The 24,574-nt window shown below is 47.0% G+C and overlaps 1 protein-coding gene across 1 annotated transcript in view; it reads right to left on the reverse strand.

Moving 5' to 3' along the window:
- LOC133356281 (neurexin-1-beta-like) overlaps window positions 1–24,574 on the reverse strand; it is a 589,715-nt gene that overhangs the window by 320,191 nt on the left and 244,950 nt on the right. The gene's annotated exons all lie outside the window — the stretch shown is intronic.

The raw sequence follows: 24,574 nt of genomic DNA on the forward strand, positions 1-24,574 counted from the left end.
AACCCAACGTTCCTACCAGCTCCCTCCGCAGGAATGTGTTACCCCACCACACAGCCTGCTGATTGACTAACTCTAGTGGACCCATTCATGCTGCAGGGTGAACAGAAGCCCTATCGGGGGTGGAGGCGGGCGGGGGTGGTGGCGTTGTCGGGGCTTAAGAAACCTGCACCGTGGTTTGAACTGTCGTGCCTGGGAGATTGAATCGAACGGGCGACCTCTGGATTGCAAATTCGATGCGCTGTTAAATAATTACGCCACTGCAGCGATGCCTTTTGTGTCGGCCGTGCCTGTACTTTTGTTCGAATGTAGAAGTTTTACGCAAGCAATGGCCTGATGTTATGGGAAGAGCAAAAAATAATGATTTTGAATGAAAATGCATTGCGCGTGAACAAAAAATATATCCTGGCTTAGAGAGGCATGCGTATTACACGTCTGTAAATGTATTCGGATGTAATGGAAGAATTGGAGCTGCAAAGCCGTGGTTGTTTTGTCCACCTGTTAAATGTTCGCGTAAACAGCGGATGCACTTAGCGGGAAATGGATTGGAATCTGAACAAGGATTCATATTAATTAAGTTTCTGTTTTCACGATGACGTTTTACAAGAACGACATTCTCGGCCGCAGCCAGCAGCACAGCGTTGGGTGTCGGTGGCATTTTTTTTTTCTTCGTACGCAAACCAACAACACGAAAGTCACTTATTTTGCTCAAATTTTTTTTTCATCGCGACTTGGGCAACCGTTCGATTTGAATTAAAAATGAATAACTACGTATACATGATCAGACAAATATCCTGAAGCAGAAGATCAGTACTGGACGCCACCACATTTGCACACGTGATTTGTAACTTTGATACTTACCTATTTTATTTGTGCTATTTTATTGAGCGACTGTGTGTCGCCTTGCCCAGGCCTGCAGTTATTTCTCGCACCGCAGTCGATGAAATGAAGGTGCAAGTTTCTGAAATGCCTCTCGCTTCTGTCCAACCAGGAGTATATTTTGGGTTAGCCGATCGACAGGTCGCATATAGTGAGATAAAGTGAGGGTTACTTACACCTGGGGTGCCGCGGTGGTGAGATGTTAACTACCTCGCCTGATTTACAGAAGGTTCCTGGGTTCAATTCCAACCTTGGCGCCTGTATATTTGGAGTTTGCATGTTCTCTCTCTCCCTGGTCGTGGTGCATTTTTCTCCGGATCCTCCGGTTTTTACCCGCCACATTCAGAATCAACATCACGCCTTTAGAGTATTTGGATAACTTTCGTTGAGCTATCATTTGTGATAGCCAGTTCGCTTCTGAAAAAGAGCTAAATGGCTCAGTGGGCCTAAACGTATATTTCTAAATGTGGAGGGGAAAACTCGGAGAAAAATCCACGCGTACCATGGGGAGAACTCGCAAACTCCAAATATACAGCAGGCGTTAGGGTCGGGATTTAACCCACGACCTCCTGCATACCAGGCGAGGTTGTTAACATCTTGCCAGCGTGGTGCAAACCAAGCCAGGCAGATGGGAAAAAAACACGAAATAGAGTACATACTAATTATTTAGCGCTGAATGCACACAAATATGAATCGTTACGCAGAACAAAATACAAAAGTAGACAATAAGTGTCTTTCACATATTGATCTCCAGATTAAAAAAAAAACATTCTTAAACAACTCATCAGCCGCATAGCCTGCTGGGCATGCATCATTTAAACAGCTTCGTTTCAAGACAAGCAAACTGTGGACTGGTATCAACACACAATGTCCTCATCAGCAGCAGCAGAGTCAGGCTCGCTCGATTCGGTGCTGCTGAAATGCCCGATCTTACTGGCAATCGTGCCGCTTTCGAGTTAGGCTATGGGGGTCCCGGTCACAACGCGAAATTATTTCGTTCGCAACTCAAAGTAATGGTATGCGTCTTTGCGGAGAATATAGATTTACGAAATAAATAAGCGGACAATATGTCTCCTTCACAAAACTGGTCTCTCCACGTAAAAAAAAAAAATATAGATATTTTCTTAACCTACAAGCATGGATACCAGGTCACCTTTCGGAAATACCTTTGGCGTTTCAATGAGTTCTCGCCTGGTGAAATAGGTTCATTGTTCTTCTTGGTTCTTTCGGTAAAGTCACGTAGAATGGAAATAATAAAATAATAAAAATTAAACATAATAAAATAATTCTCACGACGTTTCGGCCACAACGCAAGCAGCCGTCCTCAGGTGGAGAACAGGTCTGCCAGACTCTGTCTTCTCGTCACGAAAGCTTTAAATCGAAATAGGCTCATTGTTGTGCCTGTTGTGAGACACACAGTTCCCTATCGACAAACACTGTTGTCAGCATCAATGTCCCGTCTTGGTAAGCTGAGCTCCACCTTCCCCGCGCACCGTGTCCCACCCATCCCAAGCCGCTCTTTTCTGGCTACGTCTCTCACAACGCTTCAATTCCGTGCCGGTTTCTCAAGTCATATTTCCGTGAAATTTCTGCATACCTCCCCAGGCACCCTCTATTCAAAATGCCAGACTCTTCCTTTTTACGGTTTCCTCTTTCGGGACAAAGAATTGGCCATTACTCTGATGGGGGCGTCACAGCATTAAAACAGGGGGCCATTGCACACCGCATTAGCATATTGTGTGCAAAGTATCCGCACATTTAAATCACAGAGCCGCGTTAGTCATCCGTGACAAGAGAGGCGACGGAATTTTGGGCCTCCCCTCTTACAACTGCCGTCTGACCCAGGCACTTGCGGGTTTTTTCTTCCACTTGGAAGTCGGGGACTTGGGTTCATTTGGGGGGGCTGGGCTTGTCACTCACTCGCGTTAAGATGTTCAAACACCAAATAGAAACCTTTTGCAAGGAATAAAATCTGCATTGACCGCAGGTGCTCGTGGTGAACATGCAAACAAACATGCTCTGGATAATATATGCATTCATAATATAGGTTTTTGGGTCAGATCGCGTTATTTATAAATGTGTCGTAACCCTCCACCACCCGACACGGCCAAACAGTAAAAAATGTGTCACGTTTTTCAAAGGACAAAATAATTCACTTCTTTAGCCCACCGGTGTGCTGAAGAGAGAATCAACAGCATTTTAAAATTACGTTTCGCCCGATCGGCCCGATGAAGCTGATTGTAATTATCAGCGAAACGTCATTTTAAAATGCTGTTGATTCTCTCCGTGTGCCGTTCCGGCCTTCATAGGTGCTGACTAACAGCAATTGCGCCAACACTCTGTTAAGGCTATATGGGGGATTTTCGTCTTTGTCTTTGTTGGGCTGCTTTCGTGCTGTCCGTAGCCAACAGCGTATATGGGATTTGGTCATTGCATATATACTTAATTCACAGCATTGTGGTATGCTGTTGGCGTAAATGACGCTATGTAAAGTGAAATTATTAATGATTAAAATGTCAACATTGTTAACGTGAACAGGAGTTGACAACACCACGGCTGAAAGTAACGTCCTTTTCAAGATCGATGTCATCTCCATCGCCATCGTCATCACTGTTATTATCGGCTGTGGTGATTCCACTGCCGGGTGAATGCCACTCTCGCGAACCTGAGATGTCATACTTCCACCCTGACCGCCGGCCACACCAACTGACTGCATCGCTCCATCTCTTCGGCGGACGTGCCCTGTCACTGCGACGCCGTTCCGATCCTTGGCTTCCGCTCCGCTATTAACATTGTGACCGTTGGCCACCGTCGCCCCGTCTAGCCGTGACGATGGCGTCCTGCACCCCCCCCCGCCTGCCCCGTCACTTTTCTCAACGGAACGAATTGGTGCCATTCTCCGGTGTACTTTGCCAATAATAGAACTATCGATGTGAAAAACACAGCACGTATAAATTTGCAATTAAATGTCCAGAGCCCGAATTTTTTTAAAAAAAAAACAACAATGAAAAACCATTCAAATGTTACGTTGATGGGTCAATTTGATTTTTGTTGTGTGCCTTGAGAGCTGAAATCGTTCCTTGACATTTACGCGTTCTCTCGGAATGAGTTAACCGCTGATGCGATTAGCTAGGGCATTTATGAATACACTCTGGGGTGTTGCCGTGCAGGGGCACCAACACACTCTCCGCAATTTATCACCATTATGCTTATTAAACACTGATAACGTTACGCCAGTGTATGGAGAGGGCATTAATTTCTGAACTTGGCCCCTGCCGCCTTTTCGTAGATTGGGCTCATTGGAGGGTGCAAGCGGCCCCCCCAACTTATTCGAAGAAGGCGCCGATAGATTGAAGCGTTGCAAGGGACTTGAGCAACCGTCGCGATCGTTTGGGCAGTGTTTAATGCGGCGGATGATTCGATTGAGAGCGGAGGGTGGTGTGGAATTGCTCGGTTTTGCCGGAAGGAAAGGGTGCCGTTCGCGTCAACATCGTCGGGATTTTTCTTATTTTGTTACGCCCGCTCCGCAAATGGATGAGCCTTTTGAAAAAAAAATGTATTTCATGGATGGCCGTGCCTGAAGATGTTTGGCGAGGTACTTTGATAAAAAAAAAAATGAGTTTGTGCTTGTTGGGGAAAATCCTAGCACAGATAGATAGGTGTCTTACAAGGCTCCCCATCTCTATGCAATCCACCAACCCAGTCTTTGAAGTCGCTGTATTACACTGGTCAAAAAAAAGAAATTCTGGCCTGGAATTTTGCAGCTGTTTTATACTAATTTCAGGGTGCTGATTCCAAATCTGATCTCAGATTTGCTCTATCACATCATTTTTATGCTATCGGCATACCCCATTTTCATTGATTTTACCCGAAATTAACTCTGTCACTTATGATTGCAAGTTGTTGCGAGTCAGTGACTGCTTTAGCGTTAAAATATGGTGCTGTATTTTTAGGATAGTGTGTTGATAATATCATTTTATGTAAATATCCACATTTATTTAATATTTTTCTTCTGCAGTTTTTATTGAAAATGCAATATTTGATATCTCAAAAACCTGATGTGATAGACAAAAACTGATGCCACATTTGGAATCAGCACCCCAAAATTACCCGTAAAAAAACCGTTGGAATACCTTATGCCAGAAAAAGTGTGGTGACCAGTGTTATAGGCACGCATCAACAGACATCTCACAGCGATGGCGAGCGGTGGTTGCCGCGGTCGTCATCGGCGGGACGCGGTCATGCAGTGGTTGGGGCACTGCCCTACGACTCCGAAAAGCAGAGTTATATTTCCTGCTCATGGCCAATATCACCGTTGAATGTCTGAGCAGGTTCCTGATGCCTCTCTTAGGTCGGCTCAGCCTTTGATGATTACCTGGTGTGGGGTGTAAACGTCGGCAATGGGGAGACAGAGGGGGCGGGAGGTGGGGCTAGCCACACCACCGTTAGGTAGGTCTTAATAGTTGTTTATTGATAGCTGGCCAGCCACCGCATGCCTAAACAGCTTTTGTTCGGCCGGATCGAGGGGGCTAAACGAGCGCGGCACGGGCTAGAGAAGAGATGGAGTGATGTGGTACAGGAGGACGTGGAGCTGAGTGGACTTGCCGATGACTGGTACCAGCGGTGTCAAGATCGGCGTCTGTGGAGGAGGCTCGTGAAGGACGCTACTGGGCAGTTGGAGGCAGTCGCCCTCCAACAACAACGGAGGGCGGAGGAGCGATGCTCACAACAAGTTGGTACAGTAGGGGGCACAGGTGGTGCATCAGCCAGTCATCTCGGTCATCTCGGTCAGTCGACCCGCGGCACCTGGGTCTGCCCCGTGACCTCCTGCTAGCGGGCGTTCGACACTTCACGTGGCCTCAAGGTGCACATGGCCTGGCACAAGCGACGTGGTGACGTCACCGCCACTTAGTGGCGAATGGCGGTTGTTGTTGTTGTTATTGATAGCACTCGCCCCACCAGTCTTTTGAAGGCCACACAGGGGATTATGTGTCTTTCGTCGTTGGTTGTGATAGTAATGATGCGTGCTAGTGGTAAGGACTCTGCTGTGAAGGTTAATTTCCTGGGGTGATTGGGCTTTTGCCAGCGGAGCTCCAAGGTTTTTGAACTCTCTGCCTTTCCGAATGAGGCCTGTCCTGAAAACCCACCTCTTTCCACCAGCCTTTAGCGCATAGACCTGGCCATTTACCCCACAAGGTTTTGTTCATCTCCTGCTTTCTATGCACAGTGGTGCATTTGGATATACGGATTAAACGCACTCCATGAATTTGAATTATGATGATTATTAAGTGTGGTTGTGATAGTTATTGTGCTGATAGTGATTATGGTAATGCTGGTGGTGGTGCAAGTGCCAATGTTGGTAAAAAGTGTTGCAAAGGGTGGCAGTAGGCACGTGGCATCGATGGATATTGCCATAGATGGCGATGGCGGCAATAAACGGTCGGAAATTGTATAAAGAGTGAATCTTATAGAGCATGAAGTACAAACAGTGAAAATCAGATACAGTAATGGTTTTTAAACATTGAAATAGCTTCGCTTCATGTGTTGCGAGCATATTCAGATTACACAGCATGCTACATCCCAAGTTATTTCCCACAGCAGCTCATCTCCGTGATAATAATGAAACGATTAAACATACTTCCTTTCACTGCTTCACGTGAAAAATATATTTATTGTGTCGATCGGCCTACCGAATTTCCTGACCAGGTAGTACAGCAGTACTCCGATTCACATCACCCCCTTTGATGTCGTTTCGCAAATGCGTCGTCACCACCTCCACCACCACGACCACACCCTAGAAATCGAGTTGATTTAGTACGCCGTTTTGATATTCGTTGTCGCACCTTTCAGGAACGCATCCCCGACGTAAACCAGGGTGTTACCGTACTTATAGGTATCATCATCAGGTATTCATCTTCTTGGTTCTTTCGATAAAGTCACGTAGAAGGGAAATAATAAAATAATAAAAATAAAACATAATAATATGTTACTTTATAATATAATATTATTTTATTATGTTTTATTTTATTATTAAATCGAAACATCATCAGGTATATATAAAATATTTTAAACAAAAAATGTCCCAGGTAATGGCCCACTGAGCCATGTAGCTCTTTTTCAGAAGTGACGTGGTCACAAGTGATTGCTCAACGAAGTGGCTTATCACGTGGGAATTTATAGCAGACACATACTCAAAAAACCGGAGGACTCGGAGAAAAGTCCACGCTACCACGGGGAGAACATACAAACTCCAAATATATAGCAGGAGTAACGGTCAGGGTCGAACTCACAAACCTCCTGTATACCAGGCGAGGTAGTTAACATTTCATAGCCACCGTGGCGCCCAAGTATGGGACACATACGAGTTTCCAGATGATTTTGTTGTGATGGAGCCCAGTACAGGGAGGAAATCCAGTAATGTTTGACTGCGGCCCGCACTTAAAATCACTCGGGTCTCTAAGGGAATAAAGCTTGTTCGTCCAAAGTTGGGAACGATGGCAAGAATATTTTTTTAATGAGGTAGGCGGCACGAGTCTACATTACAGCCACGCTGGCACGAGCAAAAAAAAAATATAGCCAAATAATAAATAGTTTTTCAAGACAAACACGGCCCGTGAATCTGAAGGATTGCTGCATTACTGCAGCGCTCCACATTTCATTTTAAATTAACACTGCGAGCCTAATATATGATAGATTCTTCCTGACACTGACGCAGTACCATAAGGGTTGTTGTACAGCACACGGGTAACTCTGCGTGTATCGGGATTTTATATGTATATTTAATCTGCGTCAGTTGAATTAATAAAGACAGAAATTGTCGGCTGCTTCGTGCGTTGACGGAGTTGGCTCCGGTCCTCCCGTTAGCTGAATACGATTACCAGTCTGGGGAACAACGCGGAATTTGTCAAGTACGACACGAATGCCGTGACTGACTGCGATCCAGGGCTTAATTTCTCACTCGGGATTTGTTTTACCCCTCCCCGACCCGGAACGGCTGCTCAGGCTGCCTGACTTGGGAGTGGGGGTTATTGGCGTAAGGCACTACCACTAGAGTCAGTTCAAGACATGGGCTTTTGCGACCGATATTATCCATGGTGTAGGGTGTTTTTTTGTTGGGCGAAATCGCGTGAATATAAATGTGTTGTTAAACCCGCCACCAACCAACATAACTTATTAGTAAAATTTTGTTACGTAAACAACACGTGCCAATTCGTTATTACTACTTTAGCACACCAGTGTGTTGGAGAGTACATTCACAACATTTGCAAGCTATAGCTATCCGCTATAATCCTATATTTTTCTATTCCCTATATTCCTATAATCCTATGAACTGATTTACACACATATACTTCAAAAATGTTTATATAAATCCATGAGGACAAAATAAGGCACGAAATGGATGTGGCGTGCCAAAATAAGGTCCCGGAACACCATTCTGGATCGTATGTCACCCCGATCCTCCGACAGCTACGATTTTTGCCTCCACTAGCCCGTACTGACCAACGGCGCTGCAGCAACGGTGACGCCATCTCGTTCTATAGCTCGAAACTCAGCGCTCCTCTCAATCTCCTGCTCCTCCTTCCTACGTACATCCCCACGGCCGGTGTTCCCACTCGGACGTGTTCCATTCCTCCATCGATTCCTCTTTAGCCATCAGCCAGAATTCACGTTAATCAAAAAATCAATGTGTCCTTCAGCACGTGCGCATTTAAACATGGGCGTAAGCGTCGGTGGAGGTTTGCTCCGTGACCTCCGCTGTAACTGCTACTACCTAGTTGACACCCGCACCATATTTCTAGATTTGAAGCTTTCGTGACTGCAAGGATTCATATTCTTAGGTTTTTTCGGTAAAGTCACGTAGGTAAAAAATGTTTAAATTAATAAAAGTAAAATAAAAATAAAAAATAAATCACGACGTTTCGGAGGCAACACAAGCTTCCGTCTTCAGGTGGAACCGGTCCTACGCGACCCGCACCATAACCGAGCTGGCCTGTGACTTTCCCGTGCAGCGCGCGGCCTCTTACTGCCCACGCACAACGTTAAGCACATAGCGAGAGGTGGCAGCGGCTCGGGGAGGCGTTTCATCCAGCAGTGGATTGACCATGGCTGATAATGTACGTACGTATGCTGAACTTCTTTCGCACCGTACGTAGCCAACCGTGCTAATCGGAGGTGCGGGATAAGGACATCAAACTACACACAGGAAGCAGTGCTAAATTTATGGGGTCTCAATTTAGATTTGAAAGTGCATAACTTCCAGTGGCTTCCTAATATCGGAAGGAAGAGCATTCCAGACGGCCGCAGAAGCGCATCTAATGATGGCTACGATGATCACTGCTACATTGCTTTTATTGCTTTTATGGCTTTATTTTGGTGATTTCGAAAATGTTTTTTGGTTTGGCCATGTTTGTTTGTTGTAGTACGGAGTTAGACTGATGGCTTTAATATAAGTTGTCTTGACTTGCATCCCACTGGGATTTTTGCACACAGCGTTGGTGTACGGTGATTTTTTCTGGAATTTTTGCAGTTTTTTCCCCCTGGATTTTCAGTTTGCACATAGTCACATAGTCACTTTAAGATGTTTTCTTGTTCATGCTTTTGTTTTTTGTTTGTTGAGGTTGCACCCGATTCAAGAGCCCAATGGCTCACAGGGCTATACCTAATACATGAACTTTTAGCTACGATGATGATGATGATGATCCAATGCAGTAATTGGGCACGGCGTGACTGTCCGTTTCTATAGATGTTCACACATCCGCCAAGTTGGTCAGGTAGGATACGTGACGTGCACCGTTCGGATGTGCGACGTTGTACCGCATTTAAATTCTACAGCAACATTCATTCGCGTGAGTACACGCACGGTGTAATATTATCGGTGTAACGCTCGTTGGATTGGCATCGCGTGGACCTTAGTCTATCGAGGGACCTCCTCCACCCGTCCGCGTATAAATAAATGCACCCACAGAGGTTTTACCTTCAATCAAAATTGCTTCGGTCAACTCTACTCTACTGACACTCTGGGGCACTGGTGTAGCGGAGTGTGGCCACCGCAGATGATCCCATCTGGATGGGTCATGCAATTTGTGCAAATCCACTTGGATTTTTTAGGGGCTGCAGATGAAAGTGTGGTTTGCAGTGCTTGCACACACAACAAAGGCGAAGATCCCCCGTATAGCCTTAACAGGCTGTTGGGGCAAGTGCAGTTAGCAAGCGCCTATGAAGGCCGGCAATGCACACGAGGGGATGGTTGGCCAGCACTACGCCCGGCCGCCTTTGTCTCCCTCTTGGTGATGTTTACACACGGCACCAGGTACTCATTTTATGCTGAGTTGACCTAGGGGAGTCCCAGAACTGGTTCAGACAATCGTAAACTGGTAGTGGCCGTGAACGGGAATCGTAGTGCTTGCACACAACAACAACAACAACAACCGCCATTCGCCACTAAGTGGCGGTGACGTCACCACGACGCTTGTGCCAGGCCATGTGCACCTTGAGGCCACGTGAAGTGTCAAACGCCCGCGCGTGTGTGTGCGCGTGTGTGTGAGATGGGCGAGCGTTCGCACAGCGCTTCGCGTGCTGTGAGCCTGGCGACCCGAGTTCGATAAACATAAAGTGGCGAATGTCTTGAACCGTTCCTGGGCCTTCCCTCGGTCGAGTCAGCCTACCCCAGCGGGTGCCATGCCGGTCTTCACGGGTGCTCGCCAAACAACACTTTACCCAAGATGCAATTGAGGCCACACACACACAGAAGGGGAGGATCGCAGTCCACAAGTCAAACACTCCGCGAATGGAAATGGACAAGCATACTCGTGCAGGAGTCTCTTGAAAGGCAGGCTTGAGACTCAGTGAGGCTTTGCTCAACAAATCACTGCTGTTGTGATTATCAACCCATTGCTTGTTCCTTTTGAATTCCTCTCTCCCGTCACACTCCTCCCTTCCTCTCCGTCTCTCTCTGTCTCTCCGCGTTGCCATCTCCTCATACGTACATCCATCCGCCATTCCTCTTTTAAAAAAAAATCTCTTCTTCACATTTGCGTCTATTGATCACCCTGTGTTTCTCTCTCTCTCGCCATATCTCATTGCCCCCCCACCACTCTCTCGTTGTCGCACACTCCCACTTTAGCATTCTCTTTCTCTTTGCTATCGTGCCCGCGTCAGTTAGCGTGTCAATTTGCCATCCACCTGTCACTTTGCCTGCCCATCACACTGTGTGTAAGTCGACGCGTCTGTGCGCATCGATGCGGCTGCGGTGAGCGGGGAGCGCAGTGGGTGAAAGCGTCACGCGCTCCGGACACAGAAACCCGAGTTCGGTTTCTGCTCGCTCACGGCCAACATCAGCGACGAATGTCTGAGTCGGTCCTGGTCCTCCTCGAGGTTGACTTGACGTACATACGCAGTTGGGGCGGTGTGTGAACAGCCGTACTGGCGAGACAAAGGCGGCCGGGCGTGGTGCCGTCCACGTCACCCTCTCGCGTGCCGTACCAACCTCTCATAGGTGCTACTCGCCAACGGCGCTTGGCCCATCAGTCCGTTCAGGGGGCTGCCATGAGAGATGTCTGTGCGTTTTAATCACGCAGTAACAACCCTGATTACAAGATCTGAGAGCTGTACAGCACAGCCGTGAAAAGCTCTCGATCGTACTCGTGAGTGGTATTTGACAAACGATGGCAAGTGTGGGGTGAGCATCCTGATAAAAAAAAAACAGGATGATTGAGTCAAGGTGAGCGGGTTTTTTTTTCTGGGTGAGTAATTGTCAGCATCCTCATCATCGTTTTATTGTCGCGGGTTATCCCACAGACACGTTCCTGGGAAGTTGTCCGTGAAGCAAAATTCCGCACATCGCGCCCCCTATTTTCCCGTTGGCTTCCATAAGATGATTTTGAGATGCGTTCCGACTGAACAACGTGGAGTTAAAACACATCATGCTTTACATTTTGGGGCCGTGTAAAAAATCTGACAAAAATCACACTTAGGAATGGATAAACCCCTGCACATATTTACAGTAAAAAAACCTATCATTTTACGATAAATTATTACATACTGTACTCAAAATAAGTCACGATATATATAAATACTGTATCGTTACTTAACCAGAATCTGTGGCGAAATGCATGCGAGGACTTGAGGGACCGTGCATCGGTCTATCCCCCCCCTCCCTCACTTTTTTTACAAATTAGACATCCAAAACTCCGTTAAACACGTGGGCTTGTGTCGGGTGGTGGTGGCTTTAACGACACATTTATATATTTATGCGATCTAACCCAAAAAAAACTCCTATTATGGATCCAAAACTCAGCAAACGCGAATTTAGGGGTAACGCGCATGGAAACGCATTTCCCAGATTTACAAGTTCAGCATTCTAGATTTTAAGTTTTCGTGACTGCAAGGATCCATACTCTTTGTTTCTCTCGGTAAAGTCACATAGGTGAAAAAGTAGAATTTTATTTTTATTTATTTTATTTTATTTTTTTCACCTACCAAAGAGTAAAGTTCAGCATTCATCGCGAAATTACGAAAACACCGACGCATGCGCGTAACGAGGAATGACCACACGAGTGTTGAGCCTGAAGCGAGGCCTATTTTTACGTTGTTGTTTTTTTCCTGGGTAAGTAATTATCATCATCATCATCATGACGATTACCATTACGATGGCTGTCTGCGCTGTTAATGCTCGTATCGCCCATCTAGAGTTAGCGGCGAGCAAACCCCCACACACTCCCCTCCTATCACCCTCTAACTGTGACGTGGCGAGGTCACGTCGCTGACCCGACACACGCGGACGGGGTCAACACAAATGCGATTTTCTGTGTTATCGCGTTTTCCGCGCCCTACAACGAATGCACACTCCCCCCCCCCCCCGAGTAAATAAGAGTGACCTTGAAATGAGTGCCACATTTGCAGCTGTTCCGATAATTCGGATAATTATTTCTGCCGAGAATACCGCGACACACGCGCGCGTGCGTGTGCGTGTGTGTGGCTTTGGAGGGGTTTGTCCTCGGCAATTAATTACGGTTTTTATTACACAGGCAGATATGCAGGCTGGCTTAAGCTTCGTGTGTGTGCCCCCCCCCCCCTACCACCAAAGCAGAGAATTAGAATTCTTCACGTATTGCTAAACTTTGCCCATTTGATATGTGCGTGCTGCTACCAATTTGTGACTTCGCATCCCTCCACCCACCTGCTCCAAACAAAATAAAAACCTGACCTCAGTTGGGCTCGGGCAGCTCACGGCGTATATGTCCGTCACGTGCGTTGGCATCACAAAAGTTCGTAATGTGGCCCCGGGATGGGACCGTTGTTCTGTCACAAAGCCTCATTGGGGGCCAGAGGCATTGACCTTTGCACAGCCGAGGTCACAAAGTGGAATTTGGATTTCGTTTCATTTGGATAAATTCTGGCTCTGAGAATTAAATCAATGCAATTCTTCAGTTTGACCGCGATGCAGAGGAATATTTCAACGCAGCAGGGCGTTTGGTAAAGTTGCAACGTGCCCTCGTGTGCGGAAACAGAAGATCAAGCGTAGGAATCTCAGGAGTAGTTCTGCTCTATCTCCTTCTCCACACCGTTTTCAATCGAAAACGAATGTCTTTGGGACTTCTTTTTGTGTTGAGTTTGTTGTCTTTCCGCCGCACCGCCAATTTTCTCGATTGACTACGTCCTGTGCGAAAGAAGTTCAATGTATGCTACCAAAAAGACAAGGCTCCCCCAATAGGCTTAACAGAGTGTCAGCGAGTATCACCTATGAAGGTATGCACGGCACACGGAGGGGATGCCTGTGCCCATCACCACGCCCGGCCGCCTTTGTCTTCCCAGTGGCGATGTTTACACACAGCACGGGGTACCCACTTGAGGCTGAGTCGTTCACAAACACACACGGAGCGTTCCAAACGGACGTCTCTTCTCACGGCACGACGCCGATTTGGTTGTTGACCTCTATTTTTATAACCTTCAATCAATTAAAAACTTACATTTTTACATGGGCACTTTTCTTCAAACCAAGGCCCCTGTACATAAAATATTAAAACCGCCTAGTAAAACAAAAAAAACATTAAATTAAACTAGTAATTAGGTTAATCTACAACCGTACTTTTTGCACAAAATTATTTAGTTTTCATCCGTGAAAGCTTAGCTTCTACAGATCTGATGAGACTGGGCGCATTCTGGATTATTACATCGCAGCCTTACAGGAACAAATGGAAATTCTAAACTACAAGGACCACTGCTACAAATGCCAAACAAGAACACGGACTGTATTGGGACCTATGAAGACATAAATACAGAAGCGCATTAATGCAACCAGCGGCTGCAGGAGTTTCTTTCTTGCAGAATGTATAAAAATTTTAAAGCACTGTATTAAATTTGAAGTGTATGACCTAGATTGTTCGAAGTCCGAGACGCAGGTGGATGATAGAAGCCAGGGCACATCGATGACAATCTGTCACGGAGAATTTTTTGGGGAAAAATTTTGCAATAAAAAAAAACCACGCGCAGAGTCACAGCCGTCCTTAGGGGCACACGGCGAATCGGGGCGACCGCCCCGGGCCCCGCACTTTCGACGGCGGGGGGGGGGAGGGGGGCACGGTGGGATTTGCTCCGTGGAGACCTAACTCACGGTACCAGTGGCATGGCTATCGAGTAGCCAGGTGTGTAGGCGGTGAAACTGCACCGGGACCTTACAGGCCAGAGGGGGCCCAGGTACTGGTCTATGAAGAGGGGGAGAATTTGGACGGGGGTGGGGGGGGGGAAGGGGGAATTTCATTCCTTGCAGTAGGGTCCATGCATGCTCAGCTGCTGCACAATACCGAACGTCATCTGTTAATATGAAGGACTCCACGTGCAGTGTCAGACAAGGGGGTTGTTTCCACCATACTTCACCACGCCGGTTAGTACGAGTTGGTGAAGAAGGAGGCGGGAGCAAGGATCAGTACGGATGATGACTCGCCACTGATGTCGTTAACTTTCACCGGGAATTAAATTCAGGTCGACCGGGTTCACAGTGCAAGGTGCTAACCGCTGACATCGCCGCTCCACTGAAAACATGATCGATTTTAATCGATGAATCGATGCATTATTGAGCCCCTGGTTGCTGCAGAGCTTATGAAAGCCACCAACACATGATACAAAAATGTTCACTTCTTGTGCGTACAGCTCGACGCATTCATCGTGAATGTAAAAAAATAAAAATCGATTTAATCCATCAGCCCATTGTAGCTTTGCAGATCAATATTATCCAGGCAGAGTTTTTTTTTATCAAACACGCAAAATTCCAGACCCGATTTCACATTCTGGGTCTCATCGGCAGATTCAGGGGTGAAAATAAATAAACGCCGCTTGGTTGCCAAAAGATATTTGCAAGATCGTTCCATTACGTCATTTTTTTTGTTACTGTTGCAGATTTTGGCTCATTTGCTCCCTCCCTTTGAAGTTGTAATTTGCTTTCCATCCCCATCTGCAGGGAGGCCAAATTGTGGCTCGCGCGCGCCCTTGGAGGAAACGCGGCATGCAGGAGCACCGTCACCGAGATTGACAAAAGAGCTGTCAGTACAATGAGCTCGCTCCCGGGCGAGAGCCACATAACTTCTTGGTCCTTCCAGCAGAAGGGTGCCACAAAGGCACAAACCAATATTTAAACTGTCTGGGTACAAACCAAAAAAGCTTTATTAATTTCCCCCCGTCCCCTCCCCCCCGCAGAACTGGAGCCATAGCCACTCGTGAGCGAGGTGATTGAATCACGATTAAAGCGCTCTAAGGGGTGGATTCTTCCACTGGCTCACAAACGATGACATATTCAAAATATATTCCTCCTAAGAATGCCTCCACTCGTTAAATATTTTATAATTGTGCCCCCAGAGATGTCTCATTCAACTCGGAGTGGAAACAAAAAAGCAATGCTGCCCTATGAATGCTAGTCTCTGGCTTTCAAGATTTTATTTCTCAACATTTTTTCTTATCATATTTCTTCGGATTTTTCATTCAGCCATAAAAATGGGCTTCACCTCGTCGAGTTATTACCTGGGGGTCCCCCGCACCCCGCCCCTCCGTCCCATCGAACCTGAGCTCATCGCCTATTCTCTTTGTTCCACGTTATTTTTTGTTCACAAGTCAATGCCGTTCCACGTAAATTTTTGCCGACCGCAAAGTGCAGATCGTGCAACAAACTTGGACGAAACGCCACGCCCCGACAGCCAAAGCCCACAGCCACCTTGCTCCACGTTCCGTAGACAGCACTTATTGCTTTCAAAATATAACGCAACGCATGGGATAATACTAGTAGGAACCCACTGGGTCCACCAGCCCACAGGGGATTATTATGTCCGTCTGTCCGTCGTGCAGAGAGGGGCTGGGTGGGGAGGGAGGGGCTGGGTGGGGAGAGGAGGGTGGGGAGGGGCTGGGTGGGGAGATAGGGGCTGGGTGGTGATGGGAGGCTGGGGAGGGGCTGGGTGGGGAGGGTGGGGAAGGGCTGGGTGAGGAGGGTGGGGAGGGGTTGGGTGGGGAGGATGGGGCTGGGTGGGGGGTGGGAGGGGTGGGGCTGGGTGGGGAGGGGCTGGTCCCGGCAAAACCACAGTGAGTCTATTGGCAGGGTCAAGTGTGTGTGGTGGGGGTACACCGTGTGCACTGCTGTCTCTTCCAAGTGGCGTGGCCAGCGTGGAAGAGTAGGCCGAATGGCCCTCTAGAGAGGTTCCCGAGAGCTCTTTCGAGTGCAGGCGCCTTCGGCCAACGGTGGTGTGAGCAGGAAATTGCAGGGCTGCACTTTTACCATTTACGCGATTCATAGAATAACACCGCGGGGACATGATGCATTGTTAAGTGATGCACCAACAACTTTGTTCTACTCTCCACTGACCAAAAGTTATCTCTCTTTATGTCAATACGAAAGTTTCAATCTGGCTGTTGGAGCTCTGCAATGTTTTCTTTCATTGATATAAAAATTTGATTTACATTTCAACGACTTGGCTCGTGGCTCGGCCCACACACACTTCACCCCCCACACACACACACCTCTCCCTCCACACTGACACCTCACCCTCCACTCACACACACACCTCACCCTCCACACACACACACCTCACCCTCCACATTGACACCTCACCCTCCACACACACACACCTCACCCTCCACACACACACACCTCTCCCTCCACACTGACACCTCACCCTCCACACACACACACATACGCACACCTCACCTCACCCTCTACACACACACACACACCTCACCCTCCACACTGACACCTCACCCTCTACACACACACCTCACCCTCTACACACACACACACACCTCACCCTCTACACACACACCTTACCCTCTACACAGACACCTCACCCTCCACACACACATCTCACCCTCCACACACAGACCTCACCCTCCACCATGACGCCAGCTGTATATTTGTAGTTTGCGGTGTCTCTCACCCGTGATCGCGTGAATTTTCCTCCGGGTCCTCCAGGTTTACCCTCCACATTCAGAATCAACGTCACGCGTTTAGAGTATTTGGCTACGATACATTTCCACGCGATAAGCCACTTAATTTGGCTCTCATGTGTGGCCAGGTGGCTTCTGAAAATGAGTTCTATAGCTCAGTGGGTCTTACCATGGTAAAAAAAAAGTAGTTTTGATAGAAAAAGCTGCTGTCCATGGTACCACCACAGCCACCGGTGAATGTTTGAACTTCACACACTTCACTCGAAACCGTGTTGGCCCTCAGTCCATTTAAAATCGTATTTTGCTTGCTTAGCCCTTCGTTCAATCATTTTTTTGTGTTTACCTAAAGAAACTTAAAACATGCTTTTCTAAGTTGTTTTTTTTACGTGTAATGGTCTTGTGCTTTGTGATGTTTGGCATATTCCATTGATTTTTTTCAAGTGAAAATTAACTCGGGAGTGCCGGGGGGGGGGGGACCCCATAAATACCAAACGGGAGAAATGGATGAATGTCTAAATTGTATAAGTTGGTTATCGCGACTAATAGCACGATTCCGAATTGGTTCCTTCTGGGTGAGGTCGTCTCGCGAACGAAAATGTGCGCGTGTCGTAGGCCCTCCTCCACCCGACACAGTCAGCCAAGAGACCAGGAATGAAACCTACCGCACTCATCTCTGCTTCAGCAGCAGCAGCATCACCAGCGCTGTGTCGGCTGTGTCGGCTCGAGGAGCGTTCACAACACACATTTCTTAAGAGACCTAACCCAAAGGCAAAACGGTTATGGACACATCTCCGCACAGATAACAAGGGGCGCCGCGGTAGCGAGATGTTAACTATCTCGCCTGGTATACAGGAGGTCGTGGGTTCGATCCTGACCCTGAAGCCTGCTGTATATTTGGAGTCTGCGTATGTCTCTCTCTCATCATCATCACGGTGGCTAGGAGATGTTAACTCCCTCGACTGGTATACAGGAGGTCGTGGGTTCAATCCCGACCGAGACGCCTGCTGCTGTATATTTGTTGTTTGCATGCCTCTCTCTCTCATCATCATGACGGTGGCTAGGAGATGTTAACTTCTCGCCTGGTATACAGGAGGTCGTGGGTTCGATCCCGACCGAGACGCCTGCTGCTGTATATTTGGTGTTTGCATGCCTCTGTCCCTTTAGATTATTTTGCTGCTATAAATGTCCACATTATAAGCCACTTCGTTGAGCTATCATTTGTGGCCAGGCCGCTTCTGCAAAAGAGCTCAGTGGGCTTTACCATGTGAAATAAAAAATAGTTTCTAGTTTTAGAGTTTAGTTTAGGGGCAGTGAATGGTGGCCCAAGACTGGGTTTGACATCACTCGCCGCTGGTTTTAGCTGTGACCCGAAAATCGAACTCAGGTCACTAAATTCGCAGACTAAGTGTGCAATCCGCTACGTTTCGTTTAAATCGTTTTAAAACGTAGGCTTTCGCTACCAATATTATCCATACACGTCGTACTCGAATTGTGAATGTTGTGGGTTTACTCTCCAACACACGGGTGTGCTGTACTAGTAACGAATTGGCACGTTTTGTTCACGTGACACAAACCTTACGAGTTGGTTAAATAGTTTTATTTAATAGTTGAGTTATTTTTTTGTTTCAGATGAAGTTATGAACCTACTTTCTGTACTGCCACGCACTGCCATGGACGCGTGGGTGTACGACGGGGCGAGCATCGCGTGCAGAATTCACCACTGCGTGACTCACCCGCACGAACCTCTGCGCTGTTTGATTGCAGAAGCATGCAAACACACACACAGCTTACTGACATTTGCTTTATCTTTAAGCCTTTTATAGAGCGCCTTATCGAACACTTCCTTTCTTTAATTAAATAGAAATAAAGCAGTCAATACACAACGCCTCCCATCTTGCCTTGAAGTTCGTATACATTGCACTGCCTCTCTCATTTTGCTAACAGAAAGTTCACCGGGGAGATGAAAAATAAATAAAACTGCCTTTGAACATCTTAGTTTAAAAGTCTCGGCAATGTCACTATCAGACGCGAGTCCGTGAATGGGCCTGATTGAGGCGCACTTAGTGTGCAATTAGTTTTGCTTGTTCGGAAAACGGTTTGCAGTGTGCGTTTTTATTTTCGTTAATTTTCTTTACTCCGTAACCCAAAGAACATGAGTTACAGAAGTGGGGGGGACACCTTGCGCTCTGCTTCGCGGCCAAAAACCTCACGAACAGAGTTCAATTCTTAACATTGGCGTCTCATATCCGGTGCTGGGCCTCCCCCTAGGTCGACTCGAACGTAAAAACGAGCACCCGGTGCAGTGTGTAGTGAACACCAGCGCTGGAGAGGGCGTGATTTCCGGCCACACCACGCCATCCTGAACCTCTCCAACCTTAATAGGTGCTCACTAACGTCACTAGAAGCACCTTGCCAAACGCTGCAAGGGAAGAGACCTCTGTGTTTTGTTTAAGTGTTTACATTTCAGAATCGGAATCAGAATCATGATTTTTTACTGGAGGAATCCGATGAGCTATGAAGCTCTTTTTCACAGATGTCCAGTCGGGGCGGAACAGAACCTTAAAACAACAAACAATAGGGAAACACCATGGGAGTGCAAATGTATAAGAAAGGTGAGAAAATTACCAATTTTTAAAAAAATAAAACCTAACTATTTTATTTCACCAGGTAAAGCCCACTGAACTATTCGTTTCGTTTTCAGAAGCGACCTTGCCACGGTTGATAACTCAACGAAGCGGCTCATAATGTGTAAATTTATAGCAGCCAAATAATCTAAACTCTCTAAACGAATGTTTCGAAATGTGGAAAGAAAAATTGGAGGACCCGGTGAAAAAAAAAAAATTCCACGCGACCACGGGGAGAGAGACACGCAAACTCCAAATATACAGCAGGCGTCAGGGTCGGGATCAAACGAGATCATGCAGAATGACCCCCGTGCCTACAGCCGGATAATTTATATTAAATTCCCGGATGTGTCGCCCACCATTGAAATCCACGAGCCCTAAAATAACTGCCACATTAGTCACACGTTTCGCAATCAGGTCACTCGAGTCCTCATTACCTGCCTTCCTCTGAAGCGGGGGTGTCTTCAAGGGAGCGTGTCGTCTCGGGGCTACGCTCGGCGGGCGACCAATACCCCAAGCCGCCATGCCGAGCTTGCCGTTGTCACCACCACTGCGGTTATTCGTTCGAGGCGGCCGGGGGGAGGAGGCGGCGGAGGAGGGGGGTGGCTTCTCTTCCCACCCGAGATCAACCGTCGCCGGTTCGGGCACGTGGCAGGCTAAACCGCACTAATTTTTTGTTGAAAGCTTTCGTGACTGCAGGGATTCATATTATTGGTTCTTTCGGTAAAGTCACGTAGAATGGGAAATAATAAAATAATATAAATATAAAACAATAAAAATTCTCACGACGTTTCGACTGCAACACAAGCAATCATAATCAGGTGTGAAATCCACAGCACATTTTTTATTTTTTTCAAATTTTATTGCCGTGGATTTCACACCCGATGACGATTGCTTGTGTTGCAGTCGAAACGTCGTGAGAATTTTTCTTGTTTTATATTAATATTATTTTATTATCTCCCTTCTACGCGACTTTACCGAAAGAACCAAGAATATAAACCGCACTACTCGGTGGCCACGCGTTCGTGCTTTGAGGCCCCCCTTCACCCCCTCTGCCCTCCAAAAAATTGGCCGGCAACATCACCCCGCACCCACCCACCCCGTCCGCTGTCACGGGGCAGCCCCCGCGTGGTAGCAAGCAGGCGCTCGCTCGAGACCGTCGTCTGCGTAAGACGCAACGAGGTTTCCTCCCCCCCCCCCCCCCGCACTTGAGCGGGCTTGAGCGTGCTGGGGGAGGGGGAGTGTTACCATTGTCGGATCGGAGACCAGGAATGAAATGGGAATCGGTCTGCAAGATTGTTTAGGGTGCCGCGGTGGCGAGATGTTTACTGCATCGCTTGGTCTGCATGATGTCGTGGGTTCCATCCCGACTCTGATGCCTGCTGTATACAGGGAGCTTCAAAAAAACTTCTATGGGACTATCGTTTATAATGAGAAAATAACGGATGATACTCTGATAACAAATGTCATGTTAATAGCTTCAAAATGTCAGAGTCTCCACTTGTTCGCCATCGTTGTCAACGCGTGCCTGGAATCTTCTCCAGGTGGTCTCCAGAGCCCGGAGGTACATTTCTAATGGTGTTGTTGCAAATTCTCTGAAGTGTTCACATTTTTTTGAAGCAACCTGTATTTGGAGTTTGCGTGTCTCTCTCCCCGCGGTCGCGTGCAATTTTCTCTGGGTGCTCCGGGTTTTCCCTCCACATTTAGAAACACGCTTTTAAAGTAATTGTCCGCTCTATATAGAACATTTTCCCCATGCAATAAGCCACTTCGTTGCGCTTATCATTTGTTGGCCAAGTATATTATCGCTCAGTGGGGCCTAAACCTGTTAAGGTTAAACACTACATATATATCTTCTTGGTTCTTTCGGTAATGTCACGTAGAAGGGAAATAATACAATTATAAAAATAAAACATAATAAAATAATTACCACGACGTTTAGGCTAAAACGCAAGCAGCCGTCCTCAGGTGAAGAAAAGGTCTGTCCTCAGGTGAAGAACAGGTCTGTTCTCAGGTGAAGAACAGGTCTGTTCTTCACCTGAGGACGGCTGCTTGCGTTGTGGCCGAAACGTCGTGAGAATTGTATTTTATTATGTTTAATATTTTATTATTTTATTATTTCCCTTCTACGTGACTTTACCGAAAGAACCAAGCAGATGAATCCCTGCAGTCACGAAAGCTTGAAATCGAAAAAAAACATACTCTGATAAAGACAATGCATATATTATCAGAGTATTTTTTTGTTCGCGTTCTGACCACAAGTATTGTGGCTAATGCAGACATGCTTCCTCGTAAAAGGTTTCAGTTTGGTGTTTTACATCTCAACACCTGTTTTGTTGGCAGAAAAAAGTGGAAAACCTATCCTCAGGCTTGACTCCTCCAGTATTTGGATGCAATTAACTAGAATACGCTTGGGCTATTAGGCTGCAGTAAAACACACCGTGCGGACACAGACCGCCTCGGATTTAGGGAGATTTGCTTTGGTTGATTTCATAAGGACGACCCCCCCTCCTTCCCTCTCCCCCCCCCGGTCTTATTAAGTCAGTGGGGAGTTTGGATGATTGCGGGGTGCAATTGCATTGGTAGATTTTGTCTTGACAAGGCGACGTAATGGCCAATCCGAGTGATGAATGTGGCGGGGGTTTGTTTTTGTTACGAACAGTATTTATTTCAAATTTGCCTGTCTAGTGCCACCCCCCCCCCCCCCCCACTCGCTTCATATCCAAACACGTCTCGGTATCCTGACGCCCGATTTTTCATCCGGGTAATTGCAAGCTCCGATAACTTGTAGCAAACCAAAAAAAAAACTAAACTCGCAAGGCAGCGGATTTCAACGTCGTCGCCGACGTGTTTGTATGTCTCAGTATAATGCGAACACTGTCTCACAGACTCACACTTGCTTCTGGAAAACAGATGCAAACAATTTCATTCTTTGCTAATATCGGCAACCGTCCTTGCAACTGATTGGGCGACACAGAGGCAGCCTCTTTCGTCTCAACCAGTGTTAGACGGAAGGGCGAACGGTACAAGGGCAATGCAACCACCAACGCAATCATAGCCCGGGTTGTTTGTGTAATAGGTGTCTATTTGGAGTGTGAACATCTTAACACCTTGACTTAGAGCTTTCGTGACTGCAGGAATACATATTCTATGGCTCTTTCGGTAAAGCCACGTACTGTAGATAGAAGTAAAATACTAACAAGTAAACCCGTAAAAACAAAGTTTTTCACTATAAATCCTTTATATGCGTGGCGGCGAACTTAATCTAAAGGATTTAAAAATATATTCGCGTGTGGAGGACGCGGGGATCGATCCCGCGACCTTTGACATGGGAAGCGAGGGCGCTACCAACTGAGCTACTCCGCCACAGCCTGTGGAGGGGTTACGCTCTGGGCTCTTGCACTCTGATGTTCAGCCAAAGCCATGAATGCGTTCTGTTTGAATATATGTAAAATAAAAAAATTTTGCCTAAAAAGTGTAAAATTTTGGGAATTTTTTTTCACGAACAATAATTGTCTGGCACAACGAGTCTGTGTGGAAAATGTCAGCTCGATTGGATCACGGGAAGTGGGTTAAAAAACGACCGAAAGATTTGCACGGTCCTAAGCAAGCAAGCACGCAAGCAAGCGAACTTAATATAAAGGATTTAAAAATATCACCACGTTTCGATCGCAACACAAGCGATCGCCTATCTGCGTGGCTTTACCGAAATACCAGTAGAATATCTTAACTCCTCCTGTATTAATTTAACATCTTGATGCAGAACTTGCAAAAGGGTCCCGTGTATATTCAAGAGCCGAATGGCTCACAGGGCTATACCTAATAAATGAACTTGAACTTGAAATATTGTCCCGTATGTCAGCCGTCTGGGCCTGTGCGAGCGTGCGTGTCGTGTGCGTGCACGCGAATGCCTTGATGCAACGTTCCGGTGTCAGAATCAGAATCTTTATTTATCCCGGAGAAGGAATCCGATGAGCTATGAAGCTCTTTTTCATAGATTTACAGTCGGGGTCGGTCAGCAGTGCCCATTATTGCCCCGCTTTCTTTTCAATAACGAAAGATAAATTACCGACCAGAATTCTCAGTTCACAACGTATCGCTCGCGTAACAAAGCAGGTTATTTTTGAAATAGATATATTTTTTCACGTAATTTTTATTTTATCCAAACTTCACCACGCCGTTCAGCGTGTGCTGGTCAATGGGCGCTACTCAGGAAGATCAGCTCAGACGTCAAATTGCAACCGATGTTAAGCCGTGGCTGAGGATCTAAGCCGCCTTTTGGTTGTCTCACGGCGCTAACCGCTGCACAAACTCCGCTAACCGCTGCACAAACCCAGATCCACCGCTCGTTCAGATATCGACCGCCTACCACGCGAGCCGTTAGCCGGGAGCCAAACTCGGGATGCCAGGTTCACCACCCGTGCCACTGCTGCCGCTACCCTTCCTTCGATGCGCTCGACAGGCGATGAGCGATTCGCGCAATCGGGACGCACTCTTCGAAGGTCGCGCTCATTCATAAGGTGGCACTCTTATCTTTCCAAGTGGCTCACGTAGATGCAGAGGAACAACGATTACGTCGCAATCGGGCGGTCAAGCCAGGTCCCACTCGTTGCCCGCGCACGCACAGAGCTCGCCACAAATGAACCACAACG

Source organism: Lethenteron reissneri, chromosome 53 (assembly GCF_015708825.2).
Source record: "Lethenteron reissneri isolate LAM-NWPU_2019-01 chromosome 53, ASM1570882v1, whole genome shotgun sequence".
NCBI lineage: Eukaryota > Metazoa > Chordata > Hyperoartia > Petromyzontiformes > Petromyzontidae > Lethenteron > Lethenteron reissneri.